The following is a 19,689-nucleotide window of genomic DNA, read 5'->3' as shown; positions in this document are numbered from 1 at the left end:
TCTCTCTCTCTCTTCTTCTCCCTCCCTCCATTCCTCTGTCTTCCCCTACCTTTTCATTTTCTGTCACTATCTAAAATAAATTAATTTACTGAACATACAAAAACATATTAAGAATAAATAAGTAAAATTTAAAAATGTTTCAAAAAAGAAACAAATGGGAATATTTGAAGGACCAAATGTCTGAGTATTGCCTCCTCAGGAAGCCCAGAGAACAAAAAGCAGGATAAATACCCCACAAACAACATTAACAAAATAATAAACTATACTAACGCATTCAAACTTCACAAAAAGAATAAGAAGAAGGAGAAGAAGGAGGAGGAGGAGGAGGAGGAGAAAGGGAAGTGGAGAAGGAGAAGGAAAAGGAGAAGGAGAAAGGCTAAAGCAAAAGTCTTGAAAAATGTCAGGGGGAGAATACTGGTTTTTTTCTACATGCAAAATCTTTACCAAGTCCTCTGCATTTTATTCTTCTCATCTCTAGGATCTATATCCTTCCTCCTTCTGTTTCTACCACAATGCCCTCTACCCAGTACCCAGTTATCCCTTGATCTATGCTTGGACTAAGTGTTATGAACAAATACAAGTATGTTTATGTGTGTTTTGTTTGATAATATTCTATCAGATTGCTAATATTCTTAGGTCTAATGAAGACCATGAGATATAAAACTAAGCTGTTTAGAAATTCCTGATGACTTACCCTATTTAGGTTAATTTGAAAACCACAGCACTATGCAAATAAAGGAATGAGGAACACAGTGGAATAAAGATATATGGATCAGGGAATTTTTTAAAAATCTTATTAGTGATTTAATATTGATCTACAAATAACAGAGGTATAATTCTATACCATTCCCACCACCAGAGTTCTGTATCCCCATTCTCTCCATTGGAAACTGCAGTAGCTCACCCAAGGTCACCAATATGGGTTGAATATTATTTCTTCAAATGTGTGTGTGTGTGTGTCCATTTATTCTATGGTTCTGCCTTCTCTTCCTTTCTAAGTGATATTTCCACCTACATTTAGCTACATCTAAATGTCTTTCTTTTTTTCCTCTTCTCTCTCCAAGTCTTGATAGAATTGGAGTTCAGAGTCCTCTGATCATCTTCCCCTAACATGTCTCCCCCTCTAGGGGTATGGACTAAAGTTCTTTTGGGGGTGCAGAAGGTGGGACTTCTGACTTCTGTAATTGCTTCCCCAATAGATATGGGTGTTGGCGGGTTGATCCATACCCCTATCTTTCTATCTTCCCTAAGTAGGTTTTGGAGAGGTGAGGTTCTTGGTCCACTCAAGGAGTTCAGGATGGAGTTATAGTAGCATCTGTAACCTGGTAGCTGAAAGGCAATATGATATGAATCAGTACAAAATGTTTAATAAACAGGACCCAAAAAGTATAATAGAGCTGGTGAGAATAGGGATTCTAGGGTGGTAAGAAGCTAAGAAGTCTATTTTAGGTATGTTCCTAGGGGCCCATGACTTGAGCTTGATAGCTAACATCCAAGTGAACTAAAAATATTGTCTGGTAAGATGGTGTCAGAGTTGAGAATAGGGCTAGAAACCCAGATGAGGGTAGAGAGTAGCTTCCAAACTTGAAGAAAGTATATAAATACAATTAACTATTTACCCCACTGGACTGATCCATGTATATTCATAGTTAGCACAGGAACTTGTGTAAGCCTCCAAGTCCCTCTCAGTCTGAGCTCACAGTTTATGGTCACAGCTGGGAACATTCCAGGCTGCACTTATTTCAAGACCAGTTTTCCTTGAGTGTCAGAGACTGCTATAAAGGACTTCTTCTTCTTACGTTTGCCCTTCTTCCATAGCCAGTCAACAGCAAAGCTGTCAGGAGCTGCTTGTTGCTGGCTTTGAAAGTGACTGGGATCCATGTGGATTCAGTCGGCTAGGAAGGATCGTCAGTTTCCCCAATGAATGGGTACTCACGGGATGCACCACGAGAAGGTCGATCCAATGCAACCCCTATAAAGGACTAATGGAGCATGGTGATCCCTCAGGGGCATCTTTTAATAGAGGTGTTGAATTTCAAAAGTGAAAGAGGTCACCAAGCTCCCTTAGTCCTTTATGGCAGTCTGGTACTTGAAATCCTTCCATATGCTTTCATTGCCTTCAGGAAAATATACAGACTCCTTAACATGGAAAACAAATGTTCAGGGCTGGATGGTGGTATACCTGGTTGAGTGTACGTGTTACAATGCATAAGAAACTAGGTTCAAGCCCTTGGTCCCCACCTTTGGGGAAAAGCTTTGAGACTGGTGAAGCAGTCTCTCTGTTGAGATGTTGGTTGCAGGTTTCTCTCTATCTTTCTCTCTCTCTGTCTCCTCTTCCCTCTTTATTTATGACTGTCTGTATCCAATAAATAAATAAAGATAATAAACAATTTTTTAAAAGAAAGAAAACAAAGGTTTTTCATGACTTAGCCACCATCTTCCTTCCAATGTCACCTGCCCCTATGCTATGCATTCACCTGGTTGTTCATGTCAAAGTCCTAAGTGGCATCCTAATGGAGTCTCTCTCCTTTGAGTCATTGTTCCAGATTCTATTCCCTACCACACATTAAACACATATCAACTTCTTTTCATTTCCATTCCTTCTCCTCTCATGCAAGCCACTACCACTAACTTTTCTGGGATACAGTTTCATCCTAATTGGACTCCCTGCTTCTTCTCATGCTCTAAATTCTACCTTCTACACAGCAATATGGATGAAAAGAATTTTTTAAGATTACGATATTCTTCAGTTCAAAACATCTGATGATTTCTCATCTCATGTAGAGTAAAATTAAAATTCCTTCCAAAGTTCTCTGTATTAAATTCCTATTGTGACTGTAGCAAGATTACCATAGTCTTGCCACAGAAATGTATTCTGTTGCTTCTGTAAACCATAAAGGTTCTAAACTTGGAAGTTTTTTAAAAATCATTTTATGGGGGTAGTAGTAATGATTTACAGTACAGTTGTTGATACATGAGTATAACTTCTTAATCCCCCATGACAGATATCTGAAAAACACTCTTACCCCCAACTTAGATCCTTTCTAAAATCACTCTTAAGGAGTTGAAATCAAGATATCACAAATACTGGTTCCCTATAGATGCTCCAGGGGAAATATATTCCTTGCTTCTTCCAGCATATAGAAGTAGCCTGCATTCTTTGGTTTTTGGGCACATCCCCCTAGTTTCTCCTCTGTTGTCTATTAACTTTTCCTCTGACCTCCTTTTTTCCTCTAAGAGAATCCTGTGATGATATCAGGTTCACCTAGATAGTCCAGAATAATCTTTCCGTCCTTGATTGCATCTGCAATATTCTCTTTACCATGTAAGGTAACAAATTCACAGGTTCTGGCAATTAGCACATAGGTGTCTTTGGGACAGTGCGGGGAGGAATGACTCAGCGTGCCACACTCCATACAAAACTGTCATGAGTAAGCCTGTTGATCACTAAAAAAAAAATCCTGGATTGCCTAAAGTCATTGCTAAAGGGAGGCTTTATAGAAAGAGATTTAAATAAAAACCTCAGGAGCAAGGAATTAGGGAAAAAGATGTGTAGGACTGGGGAGGGACTTGGTATTTGGTACTTGGACAGGGTACTACTGTGGTGAGTTTTGGTAGCCCAGGCAGTGATAGGTGAAAATTTGCAAACTAAGTGAATTGTGTAGTTACTGTGAAATTAATTTCTTTGTGTCTTATTTTATTATATATGGGCCTTGACAATCTGGTGTTCAAACAGTAATGGCTGAGTTGTCCTATGTTACATAGCAAGGGATGGTCCAGTGGGCGATTTTAGTTTTTGTTTTATTTCATTTTGCAAATCAGAGTTCTTGCTTCGTATCTCAGTTTCCCTTCTCTTGGTCCATTTTCAACTGGAACTGGAAGAGATAGGACGATTTTTCTGGGTCCCTGATGAATCCCAATCTGCAGTGCTATTTAATATATCACAATTAAGTTCTTCATAGTAGCCACACTGACCTTTGTCAATCCCAGGCCTTCTCAAGTCTTCTTCTTCTTCTTCTTCTTCTTTTTGCCTCTAGGGTTACTGCTGGGGCTCAGTGCCTGCATTTCGAATTGACTGCTCCTGGAGGCCATTTTTCCCATTTTGTTGCCCTTGTTGTAGTTGTTATAGCTATTGTTGTTGTTGGATAGGACTGAGAAATGGAGAGAGGAGGGGAAGACAGAAAGGAGGAGAAAAAGATAGATCCCTGCAGACCTGCTTCACAGCTCATGAAATGACCCCCCTGCAGGTGGGGAGCTGGGGGCTGGAACAGGGATCCTTACACAGGTTCTTGCACTTTGCGTGCTTAACCTGCTGTGCTACTGCCCATCTCCCTTTAAGTCTTCTTGTTCTTTTTGTTTTGATGTTTATTGCAATTCATCTAGTGTAACAGGCTTTGCCACAGTATTTAAGACTTGGATGATTATATATCCACTAACTGCAGTGCAGACAGACAGTAAGGCAATCATAATTACAACTTGAAAGGCATTTCAATATAATATGCTTAAGCTTTGAAAACCAAAAAATAGAAGCGTTTGGAGCTAGGGAGATAGCATAATGGTTATGCAAAAGTCTCTCTTGTCTGAGGCTTCAGGGGCCCAAATTTCAATCCCTGGTACCACCATAACTCAAAGCTAAGCAATGCTCTGGTAAAAGAAAAAAATAATATATATATATATATACATGTATATATATGATAATAAAATAAAACTAGACATTTGACACAATCCATTTGGATCTTCCTTATATAATCAAAAATATATTTTCTTTAACTAAGGTTTGTTCAACCTTACCAGTGTATGAAAAATTGTTCTTGGGAGCTGGGTGGTGGCACAGCAGGTTAGGTGCACACTGTGTGAAGCACAAGGACTATAAGGATCCTGGTTCGAGCCCCTGGCTCCCCAGCTGCAGGGGAGTCAATTCACAGGTGGTGAAGCAGGTCTTCAGGTGTCTATCTTTCACTCCCCCTCTCTGTCTTCCCCTCCTCTCTCGATTTCTGTCTGTCCTACCCAACAACAAAAACAACAATAACAACAATGATAAACAACAAGGGCAACAAAAGGGAAAATAAAATAAAAAAATATATATATAGATAGATAGATAAAGAAAATGTTTAAAAAAGAAAAAGAAAATTTTTTCTTATATTTGGTAATTATCAAGAACATAGGTCTTAGTAAAACCATGAGAGACACTAGTGTCTATGTTAGTCAAGAGAAATAGAAAGATCACTAAAGGAATCAAGCTACAAAGTCAAGGGGAAACATGAGCAAAGAATATGACAATCAGGGAGTTAGGTTCTAATGCTTTTGGCTGGGAACAGCCCACTGTACCAAGTTATCTGCTGTTCAAGGTGCTAGGGCTAAGTGCTCTTAGATGGAACACTGACACTCAGCAATAATTTCCTTAGGCACTCTATCATGATGTGGTCACAGCTCTTGAGATCCTTTTCTTAATCTCTTTCTCATCATCACTCTTTCCTGGCTATAATGGGCTTTGTTGTCTTGCAAACACATCAATTTTATTCCTGCCTGAAAGCCATTGTATCTATTGTCCCTTCAATACAAAAATGATCTTCCCCTATTTGCATTGCTGACTCCCACAGTCCACTCATGTCAAAAGCCTCCTGCTTAGAAAGACTTCCTTTGGTCATAACGGGTTCAAGTCCTCTTGCCCTGTCATTCATTCACAATTGCTTCCTCCTCCTTAATTTTTCTGCAGAGCACTCTTTACTACTTGCATTCGTCTCATATTTGCTGACTTGTGCTATGTGACCTGCTTAAAAAGTACAAAACATTTAAGATGGCAGAGAGCTTTTCTATTTTGCACACTGATGTCTTTTCTCTTTCATTCATTTTTTTCTTTGACTTTTTTAATACTTTTTAATTTGATAAGACAGAGAGAAATGGAGGGAGGAGATAAAGAGTGACCCCCTGCAGAACTGCTCCACTGCTCATTAAAGCTTCCCCACTTACAAGTGGGGGCTAGGGGCTTGAACCCAGGTCCTTGTGCATGACAACATGTATATTCTATTGAGTGCACCACTGACCAGTGTTGGGGTTGCGTAGCAGGAGAGAGAGAGAGAGAGAGAGACCAGGAACTTGTGGTGGAGCGGGAACGCAAATCTTTATTCATGTGGATGACCCAGTGTCAGGTGTAAGCACAGCGGGTTTAGGCCACGTGGAGCTAGCAAAATGGCCATCTCCCACTATGCACGCCAGCCCTCCTCCAGGTCTTCTTCAGGTCAGGATGCAGAAGAGAAAAATGCGGTGAAACCAGGAAAAGCAGCAGGTTTTATAGGGTAAAAACTGAAGTGGCAAGTCAGGACGGAATTGGCTAGGGAAGAGGGTGGAGAAAAGAAAAAGGCATTCTGGGAACTTCCTTAGTTGCGGTTGCTGTAGTTTAAGCTGGGGGAATTAGCAATACCATGAGGGGATAATGTGGTGGGGATATGTAAATAATACTTGCATGGAAATATAGTGGTTTGTGGGCCCTGCTAATGTTCAACCACATCTGTACAATATCCCAACAGCCTAGTCCTCCTTTTTCCCCCTTAAAATACAGATACAGAGAGGTGGAGAGAGAGGACAAGACCATAGCACTGAAGCTTCCTTCAACGTAGTGGGAGCCAGGCTTGAACCTGGGTCACACACATGGCAAAGCAACACACTATGCAAGTGAGTTATCTCACCAATCCCACTGATGTGTTTTCCTGACCTACAACTCTCCCTAGCATCTACAGGTGCTCAATAACTACTTTTGCTGATTGAGAAACTAAATCAATACTTCATTTAATGTTTCTGCCATATGGAACTATTTGCAACCCTCATGATGTTCCTTCTCTTTCATATGTGGTTTTCCTCTGTCTACTCCCCGGTATCCTCTACAATTTCTAATCATTTTTTTAAAGCACAGCTTATATGTCACTGATGCTGAGAACCCATTACTTCTTCCATGAAGAATGGAGGTGGCCTTTTCTCCATTCTTTTTTTTTTAAAAAAACAAATTTTATTATTATTTATTTTGGATAGAGACAAAGAAAAATTGAGAGGGGAGGGAGAAGGAAGAGAAGAGAGAGCGACAGAGACAGAGAGAGACCTGAAACACTGCTTCACCACTTATGAAGCTCCCCCCTGCAGATGGGGAATAAGGGCTTGAACCTGAGCCCTTGACCACTGTAATGTGCGTGTTCAACCAGGTCCATCACCTACCAGCCCCTCTCCATTCTTATAAATGCTCTGCATATCTCCGTTGTATTACTTAAATAATGTGTTCATTTCTGGCCCAATTGCTCTCTGTACCCTCAGACTTTAGCAGAATGTTTTGCCTATACTACATTCTGAATAGGTGTTTTGTTGGTTGATTTTACTGAGACAACTGTGTGTTAAGCATTGCACTTTTTTTTTCTATGTCTCTGATTTTTCTTTAAGCCAGAGTACTTCTCAGCTCTGGCTTATCATAGTGCTGGGGACTGAAACTGGAACTTGGAAGCCTCAGGCATGGATGTCCTTTTAGCAAAACCATTATGCTATCTCCTCAAGCCAATATATATATAATTTGAATACTGAAAAAGATATGTAAATTATATACTATTATCCCTTTTTTATACCTGAGGAGCTGGAATAACTTGACTTAAGGCTTGAATCTAAGAGTTTGTGGCTCCAAATTCTATACTTCTCCCAAAACTTCAAATGAATTAATAAAACACCTTCACTTAGCTGATATTTATTGGCCAAAATTTATTATTCTAAAATGTAATGTTGACATTAAAACACCCACTTCTGTTTTAGCAGACTCTTACATATTCTAATACATTTAAACTTGATTCACTCTTTTTATAGTGTGAGGAAGAAGAGATCCCAGGTACCTTATTTTTAATGATTTTATGAGAAAGAGAGAGAACTAGAATATCTCTCTGGCACATGTGATGCTTGTGATTGAATTTGGGACCTCATTTTTGAAGGCTCAATGCTTTGTCCACCGCACCATCTCCCTGGACATGATCCCAGCTAACTTAACTACTCAAATATCCTATTTTCAACCTGCTTCATAATTACAGCAGCCCCCCCCCCATCACCTTGCCACATCACTTTACTGAGTGAAATAATTAAGTATAGTATCTCTTCTGATGACTAAAGGCCAAGGTTTAGCTAATCTTCCTTTTTTAGGGAGGAAGTGTATATAAGGACTTGTCAACACCTCAACCCTCAACTGATAGAAGAGATCCAAACAGATTTTAAGTCATTTTTAAATTGTAAAACTAATACATCTTAAAGACAACAAAGTGCAACAGGAGGGAGTTGAAGAAAGTAAGAGAACTTCATACATACAAAAGAACCTTGAGGGTACCCTCTTGATTAACTTTTTAGCATGCCAGATGAGGCAGTATGTATTAAAGACACCTGGAATTATTATGAAAATTTTAGACGCCCAGTGAATAGTATCATGAGAAACCCAAGCAGCGAGAACTAAACTCTAAAGTCAGACTTTTTTTTTTTTCCTTCCAGGGTTATAGCTGGGGCTTGGTGCAAGGCACTAAAAATCCATTGTTCCTTCTGGCTATTTTTTCCATTTTAGTGAATAGGACAGAGAGAGATTAAGAGAGGAGGGAGAGATAGAAGGAAAGAGGAAGATAGACACCTGCAGACCTGCTTCACCACTTCTGAAGCATCAATCCCCTTCCCCCAAGGTGAGGAGGGGCTCCAAACTGGATCCTTGCTTGGGTTTTTGTGCTTAGTATTATGTGCGTTTAACTGGGTGTACTATCGCCTGTCCCCTAAATCAGACAGGCTTAAATATGGAATTCTTGTTCCTCACTCTACCAAGATTACACAAGAAATTTAACCCTTGATTTTCATCGTTCAAGTGGAGAGGAAAGAAGTATATCTGGCAGGGCTGTTCATTGTAATGCATAGCATTAGAATTTTGGATTTGCAGCTGGGGAGTAGCTCAGTGCATAGAGTGGAGACCTTGCATGCATGAAACCTTGGGTTTGATCATTGATATTGCATATGCCAGAGTGATATTCTGGTCCCTGTCTCTCTCCCTGTCACTCACAAAAAATGAAGAGGGCATATGTGAGACCATGCTTGAGGTCCCTACCTACAGAATGAAGCTTCATGAATGATGCTGCAGGTGTCTCTCCTGTTTCTATCCCTCTCCATCTCATACTCCCTATCAAAAAGGGGAGGCGTGGCCACCGGCAATGGAGAAGCTGTGCAGCACTAGACCCCAGCAATAAACTTGATGGCAAAGGAGAAAGTAAGATAAGAAAAAAAGAGGCGAGACTTCTGGAGGTGGGGCTTAGAGAAGCAGCAGATCTGTTTCTATCCTCTCCCCTCCCCTCCTCTCCTGGATCAACTAGGAATACCAAAGGAGACCACCTTGGACCAAAACAAAACAGGACTAGAACGACTTCAGGAACCCATCAAATCACCTGTAAGGGCAAACATGTGTGGCTGGTGGACAGAGAGAAGCCTAGGGAGAGATTAAGTGGCTGGTAACACTCCAGCAGTTTATCAGTTGAGACACCACCTCCAGTCTGTTCCACCAACAAGGGAATGACTGATGGGAGAAGAGGACTCCCCTGAGACTCACCAAGTGCAACTCTGAGTCTCCATTGCTACTGCCCTCAGAATCTGGAGCAGCAGCAGGGAGGAATACCAGGGGACAGAGATCTAACCAGGAAACTCAAGAGAAGACCTATACCTCTGTGGCATAGCGGTGGGGCTGTGAAAGTCTCTTTGCATAATCACTGGATTATGTCTGCCACACCCTGCTTTATCTCTTGGTCAGGAGTCAGTGATTAAGCTAAGAAACCTACTTAGAGTTTAAAAGCCCTCAGGCTCCCATAGCCTACAGGGAAGAAAAAGCATAAAAGAGGCGTTTAAGCCACTGAGCTCCAACTCAAAGATTAAAATACTGTTGAAACAACTGTTAACTTCCACCACTGTGAAGCCTTTAATGACCTTAATTAGACACAAGTCAATCCAGGCAATAGTGATCAGTAATTTGAAAAGTACTGAGAAAGGGAACTCATAACATAATATATAAAATGGTTAAACCAACAAGAAGAAATATTGGAGAAATGAACCAGGACAAGAGTCCAGCTAAAAGCCCCCCAAAGGGTGAAGCACAAAATAGTGAGTCAACATCCAAACACTAGCTAAGGAAATAATCACAGGAGTGAGTAAAAAGTTTGCAAGAATTGTCATCAGAAATACAGGAACAACAAATGAGACTCTGGAAGAAAACACTAATTATCTCAAGGTTATTAGAGAGCTGAAAGCTGAAATAGCTGAGCTAAGAACACAATTAGCTGAACAAGCTAAAACAGTATCAGAACAGGGTAACAAATAGATGAACTCCTGAAAACAGTAGAGGGGAGAAAGAATAGAATCAATGAGGCTAAAGACAGAATTAGCAAGATCGAGTATGAATTAGAGAAAACTAAAAAAGAAGTAAGAGATCAACTAAAAAAGAAGTAAGAGAAGTAAGAAAGACAGGGAGAGGAAGAAAGCATTCTTCAGGCCATAATAGCTGAAAACTTCTCCAGTCTAGAGAACATCAAAGCCATAAAGATTCAAGAAGCCCAGAGGGTCCCAAACAGAATTAACCCAGACTTAAAGACACCTAGACACATCCTATTTAGAATGGAAAGGAATAAGGATAGAGAAAGGATCCTGAAGGCTGCAAGAGAAAAACAAAGAGTCACCTACAGAGGAAAACCCATAAGATTAGCAGCAGACTTCTCCACATAAACACTATAGGCCAGAAGAGAATGGCAAGATATCTATTGAGTGCTCAATGACAAAGGCTTTCAACCAAGACTACTGTATAGACTGTCATTCAGACTAGATAGAGGCATCAAAGCCTCCTCAGACAAGTAACAGTTGAAGGAATCAACTATCACCAAGCCTGTCCTGAAAGAAGTTCTGAAAGGTCTCCTATAAACAGTCAGACCACAATAAGTAGGCCATATATCAGAACACTCTAAAATTCTACAAGAATGGCACTAAAATATATTCAATCTTTGATATCAATAAATGTCAATGGCCTGAATTCACCTATTAAAAGACACAGAGTAGGAAGATGGATCAGAAAACACAACCCAACAATATGCTGCCTACAGGAATCACACCGAACTCAATAAGACAAACACAGACTTAAAGTGAAAGGATGGAAAACTATCATACAAGCCAATGGCCCACAAAAAGGGGCAGGAACAGCTATTCTCATATCTGACATGATAGACTTTAAAATAGATAAGATTAAAAAAGATAGGAATGGACACTACTTAATGCTCAGAGGATCAGTCAGTCAAGAGGACTTAACAATCATTAACATCTATGCATTCAATGAGAAGCCACCTAAATACATCAAATGTCTAATGAAAGAGCTACATCAATATATTAACAGCAACACAGGCTTAGTAAGGGATTTCAACACCCCGCTCTCTCAACTTGACAGATCATCCAGGCAGAAAATCAATAAAGACAAAAGGGAGCTAAATGAGGACATAGATAAACTAGAACTATTGGACATTTTCAGAGTCATTCATCCCAAGAAACTGGAATACACATTGTACTGAAGTCCATATGGGTCATTCTCAAGGATAGACCATGTTAGGCCACAGAGACAGCATCAGCAAATTCAAGAGCATTGAAACCATCCCAAGCATCTTCTCAGACCACAGTGGAATTAAACTAACACTTAACAATCAACAAAATATTAGTAATAGTCCCAAAATGTGGAATCTCAGTAGTACACGTAACAGCTTCTGGGTCAAAGAGGAAGTAAAGGAAGAACTCAAAATGTTTTGAGAGTTCAATGAAAATGAAGACACAAGCTATCAAAATATTTGGGATACAACTAAGGCAGTACTGAGAGGGAAGTTCACAGCCATAAAAGCACACATTAGGAAACAAGAAAAAGCACACATAAACAGCCTGATTGCACATCTTAAAGACCTAGAAGAAGAAGAACAAAGGAACCCTAAAGCAACAAGAAGGACAGAAATCCCTAAAGTTAGGGCAGAAATCAATAACATTGAGAATAAGAAAACCATACAAAAGATCAACAAAAGTAAATGTTGGTGCTTTGAAAGAGTGAACAAAATCGACAAACCTTTAGCCAGACTCACAAAACAAAAAAGGGAGAAGACCCAAATAAATCAGATACTAAATGAAAGAGGAAATATCACAACAGACACCGCAAAATTCAACATATCATGTGAGGCTTTTTTTTAAAGAAAGGAGACATTAATAAAAATGTAGCTTTTCAATTTGATCTAGTCCCTTTGGTTTGTTTCTGCTTTAGTCTTCCTTGCAATTAGGTTTGTTTCATCAAAGATGCCCTTGAAGTTTAGGTGGGAAAGTGTTCCACCAGTGTTTTCTTCTAAGTATTTGATAGTTTCCTAACATCCAGGTCCTTGATCCATTTGGAGTTGATTTTTGTTTCTGGTGAGATAAGGTGGTTCAATTTCATTTTTATGCATGTTACAATCCAGTTTTCCCAGCACCATTTATTGAAGGGAGTCTCCTTCCATTTAATACTTTGGGCCCCCTTATCAAAGATTAGATGTCCATAGGTGTGGGGGTTTAGTTCTGGGCTTTCAGAACTAAAAAGTTCTGTTCCATTGGTTCTGTGTGCCATTGGTCTGTGTGCCTATTTTTGTGCCAGTACCAGGCTGTTTTGATGATGATGGCCTTACAATATAGTTTGAGATCTGGCAGGGTGATGCCTCCATTTCTGTTTCTTTTCCTCAAGATGATTTTGGCAATTCTAGGTGTTTTCTGGTTCCAGACAAATGATTGTAGTTTTTGTTCTATTCTCTTAAAGAAGCTTGCTGGAACTTTGATGGGTATCGCATTAAAGTTGTATATGGCTCTGAGGAGCATATTCATTTTGATGATATTTATTCTTCCAATCCATAAGCATGGGATGTCTTTCCATTTCTTGGTGTCAGCTTCTATTTCCTTGACTAGTGACTCATAATTTTCAGTATATAAGTTTTTCACTTCTTTGGTCACCTTTACTCCTAGGTATTTTGTTGATTTTGCTGCAACACTGAATGGGAGTGATGTCTGGATTTCTTCTTCAGTTTTAATTTTTGCATAGAGAAATGCCACTGATTTTTGTACATTCATTTTATAGCTTGACACCTTGCTATATTGCCTAATAACTTCCAGTAGTTTTCTGCCGGATTCTTTAGGTTTTTCTATGTATACTATCATATCATCTGCAAATAGTGAGAGCTTCACTTCTTCCCTTCCAATCTGTATTCCTTGGATTTATTTCTCTTGCCATATTGCTATGGCAAGAACTTCCAATACTATGTTGAATAGTAATGGTGATCGTGGACAGCCCTATCCAGTCCCCGATCTGAGGGGAAATGCTTTCAGCTTCTGTCCATTGAGTGGTGATAGTGGGCAGCCCTGTCTAATACCTGATCTGAGGGGAAATGCTTCCAGTTTTTCACCATTGAGTATGATGTTGGCTGTTGGTTTGCTATATATGGATTCCACTATTTTGAGAAATTTCCCATCTATTCCCATTTTTTGTAGAGTTTTGAGCATGAATGGGTGTATCATGTGAGGCTTCTATGAACAACAATATGCCATCAAGCTAGAGAACCTGGAAGAAATGGACGATTTCCTAGATACCTACAAAGTTCCAAAACTAAGTAAAGAGGAAGTAGATAACATGAACACGCCCATCATAGCTAATGAAATTGAAACAGTTACCAAAAATCTCCCCCAAAATAAAAGTCCTGGACCAGATGGTTCTACAAATGAATTCTACAAAGCATTCAAAGAAGAACTAATACCTTTACTTTTAAAAGTATTCCAGAAGATTGAAGACACTGGAATACTCCCTTCCAACTTCTGTGAAATCAACATCACTCTGATACCAAAAGCAGACAGGGACACAACCAAAAAAGAAAACTACAGACCAATATCTCTGATGAACATAGATGCTAAAATACTGAACAAAATTCTAGCCAACCGGATACAGCAGTATCCGGCTTATCCCAGGCATGCAAGGTTGGTTTAATATGCATAAATGAATCAACATGATCCATCACATCAACAAAAGCAAGACCAACTACCACATGGTCATATCAATAGATGCAGAGAAAGCCTTTGACAAAATACAACATCCCTTTATGATCAAAACACTACAAAAAATGGGAATAGATGGAAAATTCCTGAAGATAGTGGAGTCTATATATAGCAAACCTACAGCCAACATCATACTCAATGGTGAAAAACTGGAAGCATTTCCCCTCAGATCAGGTACTAGACAGGGCTGCCCACTATCACCATTACTATTCAACATAGTGTTGGAAGTTCTTGCCATAGCAATCAGGCAGGAGCAAGGAATTAAAGGCATACAGATTGGAAGAGAAATCAAACTCTCCCTATTTGCAGATGACATGATAGTATACATAGAAAAACCTAAGGAATCCAGCAAGAAGCTTTTGGATATCATCAGGCAATACAGTAAGTTGTCAGGCTACAAAATTAACATGCAAAAGTCACTGGCATTCCTGTATGCAAACACTAAGTTAGAATAAATTGAAATCCAGGAATCAATTCCTTTTACTATAGCAACAAAGACAATAAAATATCTAGGAATAAACCTAACCAAAGAAGTGAAAAACTTGTATACTGAAAATTATGAGTCACTCCTCAAGGAAATTGAAAAAGACACAAAGAAGTGGAAAGATATTCCATGTTCATGGGTTGGAAGAATTAACATCGTCAAAATAAATATACTACCCAGAGCCATCTACAAATTTAATGCTATCCCCATCAAGATCCCAAGCACATATTTTAGGAGAAGAGAACAAACGCTACAAATGTTTATCTGGAACCAGAAAAGATCTAGAATTGCCAAAACAATCTTGAGAAGAAAGAACAGAACTGGAGGCATCACACTCCCAGATCTCAAACTGCTTGCTACTGGAACACGAATAGACATACTGACCAGGGAATTAGAACTGAGAGCCCAGTAGGAAGTCCCCACACCTATGGACATTTAATCTTTGACAAAGGTACCCATACTATTAAATGGGGAAAGCAGAGTCTCTTCAACAAGTGGTGTTGGAAAAAATGGGTTGAAACATGCAGAAGAATGAAAGTGAACCACTATATTTCACCAAATACAAAAGTAAATTCCAAGTGGATCAAGGACTTGGATGTTAGACCAGAAACTATCAGATACTTAGAGGAAAATATTGGCAGAACTCTTTTTCCGCATAAATTTTAATGACATCTTCAATGAAACAAGTCCAATTACAAAGAAGACTAAGACAAGCATAAACCTATGGGACTACATCAAATTAAAAAGCTTCTGCACAGCTAAAGAAACTACTACCCAAACCAAGAGACCCCTCACAGAATGGGAGAAGATCTTTACATGTCATATATCAGACAATAGGCTAATAACCAGAATATATAAAGAACTTGCAAGTCTCAACATCCAGACAACAAATAACCCCAGCCAAAAATGGGGGAGGACATGGACAGAATATTCACCAGAGATCCAAAAGGTCTAGAAACACATGAAAAAATGCTGCAAGTCTCTGATTGTCAGAGAAATGCAAATAAAGACAACAATCTTCTTCTTCTAGTGTTTGCTCTTCTTCCAATGAGATATCACTTCACTCCTGTGAGTATGTCATACATCAGAAAAGGTAACAGTAGCAAATGCTGGAGAGGTTGTGGGGTCAAAGGAACCCTCCTGCACTGCTGGTGGGAATGTCAATTGGTCCAACCTCTGTGGAGAACAGTCTGGAGAACTCTCAGAAGGCTAGAAATGGACCTATCCCATGATCCTGCAATTCCTTTCCTGCGGATATATCCTAAGGAACCCAACACACCCATCCAAAAAGAGCTGTGTACACATATGTTCTTGGCAGCACAATTTGTAATAGCCAAAACCTGGAAGCAACCCAGGTGTCCAACAACAGATGAGTGGCTGAGCAAGTTATGATATATATCTATATCTATCTATATATCTATCTATATATCTATCTATATATCTATATCTATATCTATATATATATATATATATATAGAATAGAATACTACTCAGCTATAAAAAATGATGACTTCACCATTTTCAGCCCATCTTGGATGGACCTTGCAAAATTCTTGTTAAGTGTAGTAAGTCAGAAACAGAAGGATGAATATGGGATGATCTCACTCTCAGGCAGTTCTTCTTCTTCTAGCGTTTGCCCTTCTTCCGTAGCCAGTCAACAGCATCAGGTTGAGCCTGATGTAAAGTTTCGAGACCTCCTTTGAATCTGGAGAGGTGGCAGTCGTTGACTATGTGGGTCATAGTCTGTCTGTAGCCGCAGGGGCAATTCGGGTCATCTCTGGCTCCCCAGCGATGGAGCATAGCGGCGCACCAGCCATGCCTGTTTGATAGCGATTGAGGAGGGCCCAATCATAACGTGCTAGGTCAAAGCCGGGTTGACGCTTGCAGGGATCTGTGATGAGGTGTTTGTTCTTTACCTCAGCTGACTGCCAACTCTGTTTCCAAGAGACTGGAACAGAGAAGTTCAGTGTAGGCATAGGGGATCAAATTGGGTGACGAGATGTCAAGCGTTGGACAGGGTGGGCGAAGATATCCGCGTATATTGGCAGATCCGGTCGAGCGTAGACATGGGAAATGAACTTAGATGATGCTGCATCCCGACGAATATCTGGCGGGGCAATGTTGCTAAGAACTGGCAGCCATGGAACCGGGGTGGATTGGATGGTTCCAGAAACTATCCTGAGAAGTTGAAAAACAAGATCAGAAAAGAAAACACAAGTAGAACCTGAAATGGAATTGGCATATTGCACCAAAGTAAAAGACTCTGGGGTGGGTGGGTGGATAGAATACAGATCCAAGAGGATGACAGAGGACCTAGTGGGGGTTGTATTATTATATGGAAAACTGGGAAATGTTATGCATGTACAAGCTATTGTATTTACTGTTGAATGTAAAACATTAATTCCCCAATAAAGAAATTTAAAAAAAGAGAGAGAAGAAAAAAGGATTACCCTTCTTTAACTTTTTTTTTTTTTTATCTCCAGAGTTATTGCTGAGGCTCGGTGCCAGCACTACGAATCTACTTCTCCTGGAGGCCATTTTTCATTTTTCCCCCTTTTGTTGCCTTTGTTGTTTATTGTTGTTGTTGCTGAATAGAACAGAGAGGTCTACAGGGGAGAGGAAGACAGAGAGAGGAAGAGAAAAATTGACACCTGCAGACCTGTTTCACTGCTTGTGAAGCAACCTCCCTGCAGGTGGGGAGCCGGAGTTCAAACCGAGATCCTTGTGCAGGTCCCTTGTGCTTTGCACCATGTGTGCTTAACCCAGTGCACGACTGCCCAGCCACCACCCTTATTTAACTTTTACCAGTTAATGCATACTTTTTGCTTTGTAACATTGTCAATGTTAACCAAGACCTTTTAATTTTTAACATTTGAAAAGTTAATCCAAACCTCGTTCATGCTTCTTAGCTGATGTAACACGGGAATGATCACTCTTAAGTAATTTTGTCTGTATTTTTTTCCAGTAAGTAGTCAGTATGTTCATTGGGTTGTGATATTCAATAGCCAGAAGGCTATCTACTCTCATTTATAGACTTCCTATATATACAAGGTATTACCATCTTTATTACCTCATTTAGGACTTTCCTCTGACCATTGCACACTGCTGTGAATTTTTTTTAAAGATTTATTTGTCTCATCACTGGGGTTATCAGTTGGGTTTGTTGCTTATATGGCTCCACGGTTTACAGTAGCCATTTTTCCCCTTTTCTTTCTCTTTGATAGAAGGTGAAAGAGAGGAGAGAGACAGAGAAGAGACACCAGCAGTACTGCTTCACTGCTTTTGAGGTTTCACTCTGCAGATGAGGACTGGGAACTTGAACCATGGTCCTTGAGCATGGTAATATGTGTGCTTAACTGGGTGAGCTACCATCCAGCTCTAGTTACTTATTTTTATAAAAAAAAAGAGAGAGAGAGAGAGAGAAGGAAAAAGAGAGAGAGAGAGGAAGGGAGAGGGAGGGAGAGAGAAAGGCACAAGATCAGAACACTGCTCAACTCTGGTATATGGCAGTACCGGGAACTGAACCTGGCTCCTCTGAAGCCCCAGACATGCTATTCCTGTGCTCTAACCCTGAGTTAGCTCCTTGTCCCTCTAGATTTCTTTCGCAGTTGCTTCTGCCATCTCATGACCTCTTCCCTGCTGATGCTCTCTTTTCCCCTGGGGCTTTATTCTTTATATGTGCATCAACTCTTTCCTCATTCTTCTGCGTGAACACTGGCTTTCATAAGCTGCCCTTAAAAAGTAGTTCCAACTGAGTGACTTAAAACAGAAATACAGCATCTCAAAGTTCTTGAGGATAAAAATCAGAAAGTAGGGGGCACACGGCGTAAAGTGCAAGGACCAACGTAGGGATACTGGTTCAAGCCCCCAGCTCCCCACTGGTGGGGGGGTCACTTCACAAGCAGTGAAGCAGGTCTTCAGGTGTCTGTCTTTCTCTCCCCTCTCAATTTCTCTCTGTCCTATCCAACAATAATGACAGCAATAACCACAACAAGGACAATATATGGGAAAAAATAACCTCCAGGAGCAGTGGACTCGCAGTGTAGGCACCAAGCCCCAGCAATAACCCTGGAGACAAAAAAAAAAAAAGAAGAAAGAAAAAAGAAACAAAGTAAGATGCTGACAGGGCTGTTCCTCTTGAGAGCTATGAGGGAAGGATCTGTTCCAGAACACTCTCCTTGACTTGTAGGTGGCTATCTTCTTCTTTTAACCATTTTCATCTCAGTAGGTATGTTCCTTTGTTCCCTTTCATAAGGGGATCAATAATATTGAGTGAGGATGACTTCATTTTAAGTTGATTGTCTCTATAAAAACCCTATCTCCAAGTGAGGTACCAGTTGCCTTCAGTCTATTAAAGAGAGATGAAAGTCAAGCTATAGAGTCAAGGCAGTGGTTTAAGTACTTTCCTACAGGAGACACTCTTCCATTAGTCTGATGTGGTTCAGCTCTGACCTGCTTAAGCTTCTTTAGAGTTTTGTGCCCTATCCAAAGTTGACAAGGTTAGTTTTCTGCAAAACTGCAAGCATAGACTATGAAGGCAGATGATAAAGGAATTGTCTGGTTGTGTGTGAGGTCTTAGATGAAATTAGACAAGGACAACTTGAGATCAAGTCCTCAACATGTTTAGAGGTAGGTGGAGACTGTGAGAGAAGTTTTGTACACACATCAGACTGATTAGATTGGACCTCAGTATTTCTCAATCCAATATTGCTTTAAGGTCAGTACTGGGGGAGGAGTGGCTAAAGTGCATATGATTCCATGTTCAAGAACCCTGGTTCAAGCCTAAAAAGACATCATAAAGTACCTAATCAAATAGTTTCTACTTAGACCTAGATACTCTCCTCACCTACCTCCTACTACATGTCCCTCATTAACTCCAAAGCTAGCCTTGTAAGACTAGGTAAGGACTACAAAAACTTAATAAGGGCAAAAGAGAATGGCATAATTTAATGATGACTGTTTGGTCACTACCAGGCCACCCCATCACCTGAGGCCCTAGTCAGGGAGTCCTGGGATTCCCACACAGACAACGATGGACCTAGACCTCTAACAGATCCCTCTCTCCACTGTCACTGGTCATCTCCATC

This window comes from Erinaceus europaeus, chromosome 17, assembly GCF_950295315.1.
Source record: "Erinaceus europaeus chromosome 17, mEriEur2.1, whole genome shotgun sequence".
NCBI classification, from domain to species: Eukaryota; Metazoa; Chordata; class Mammalia; order Eulipotyphla; family Erinaceidae; genus Erinaceus; species Erinaceus europaeus.
The sequence above is the reverse complement of the archived record's forward strand: the minus strand, read 5'-3'. Positions refer to the sequence as shown.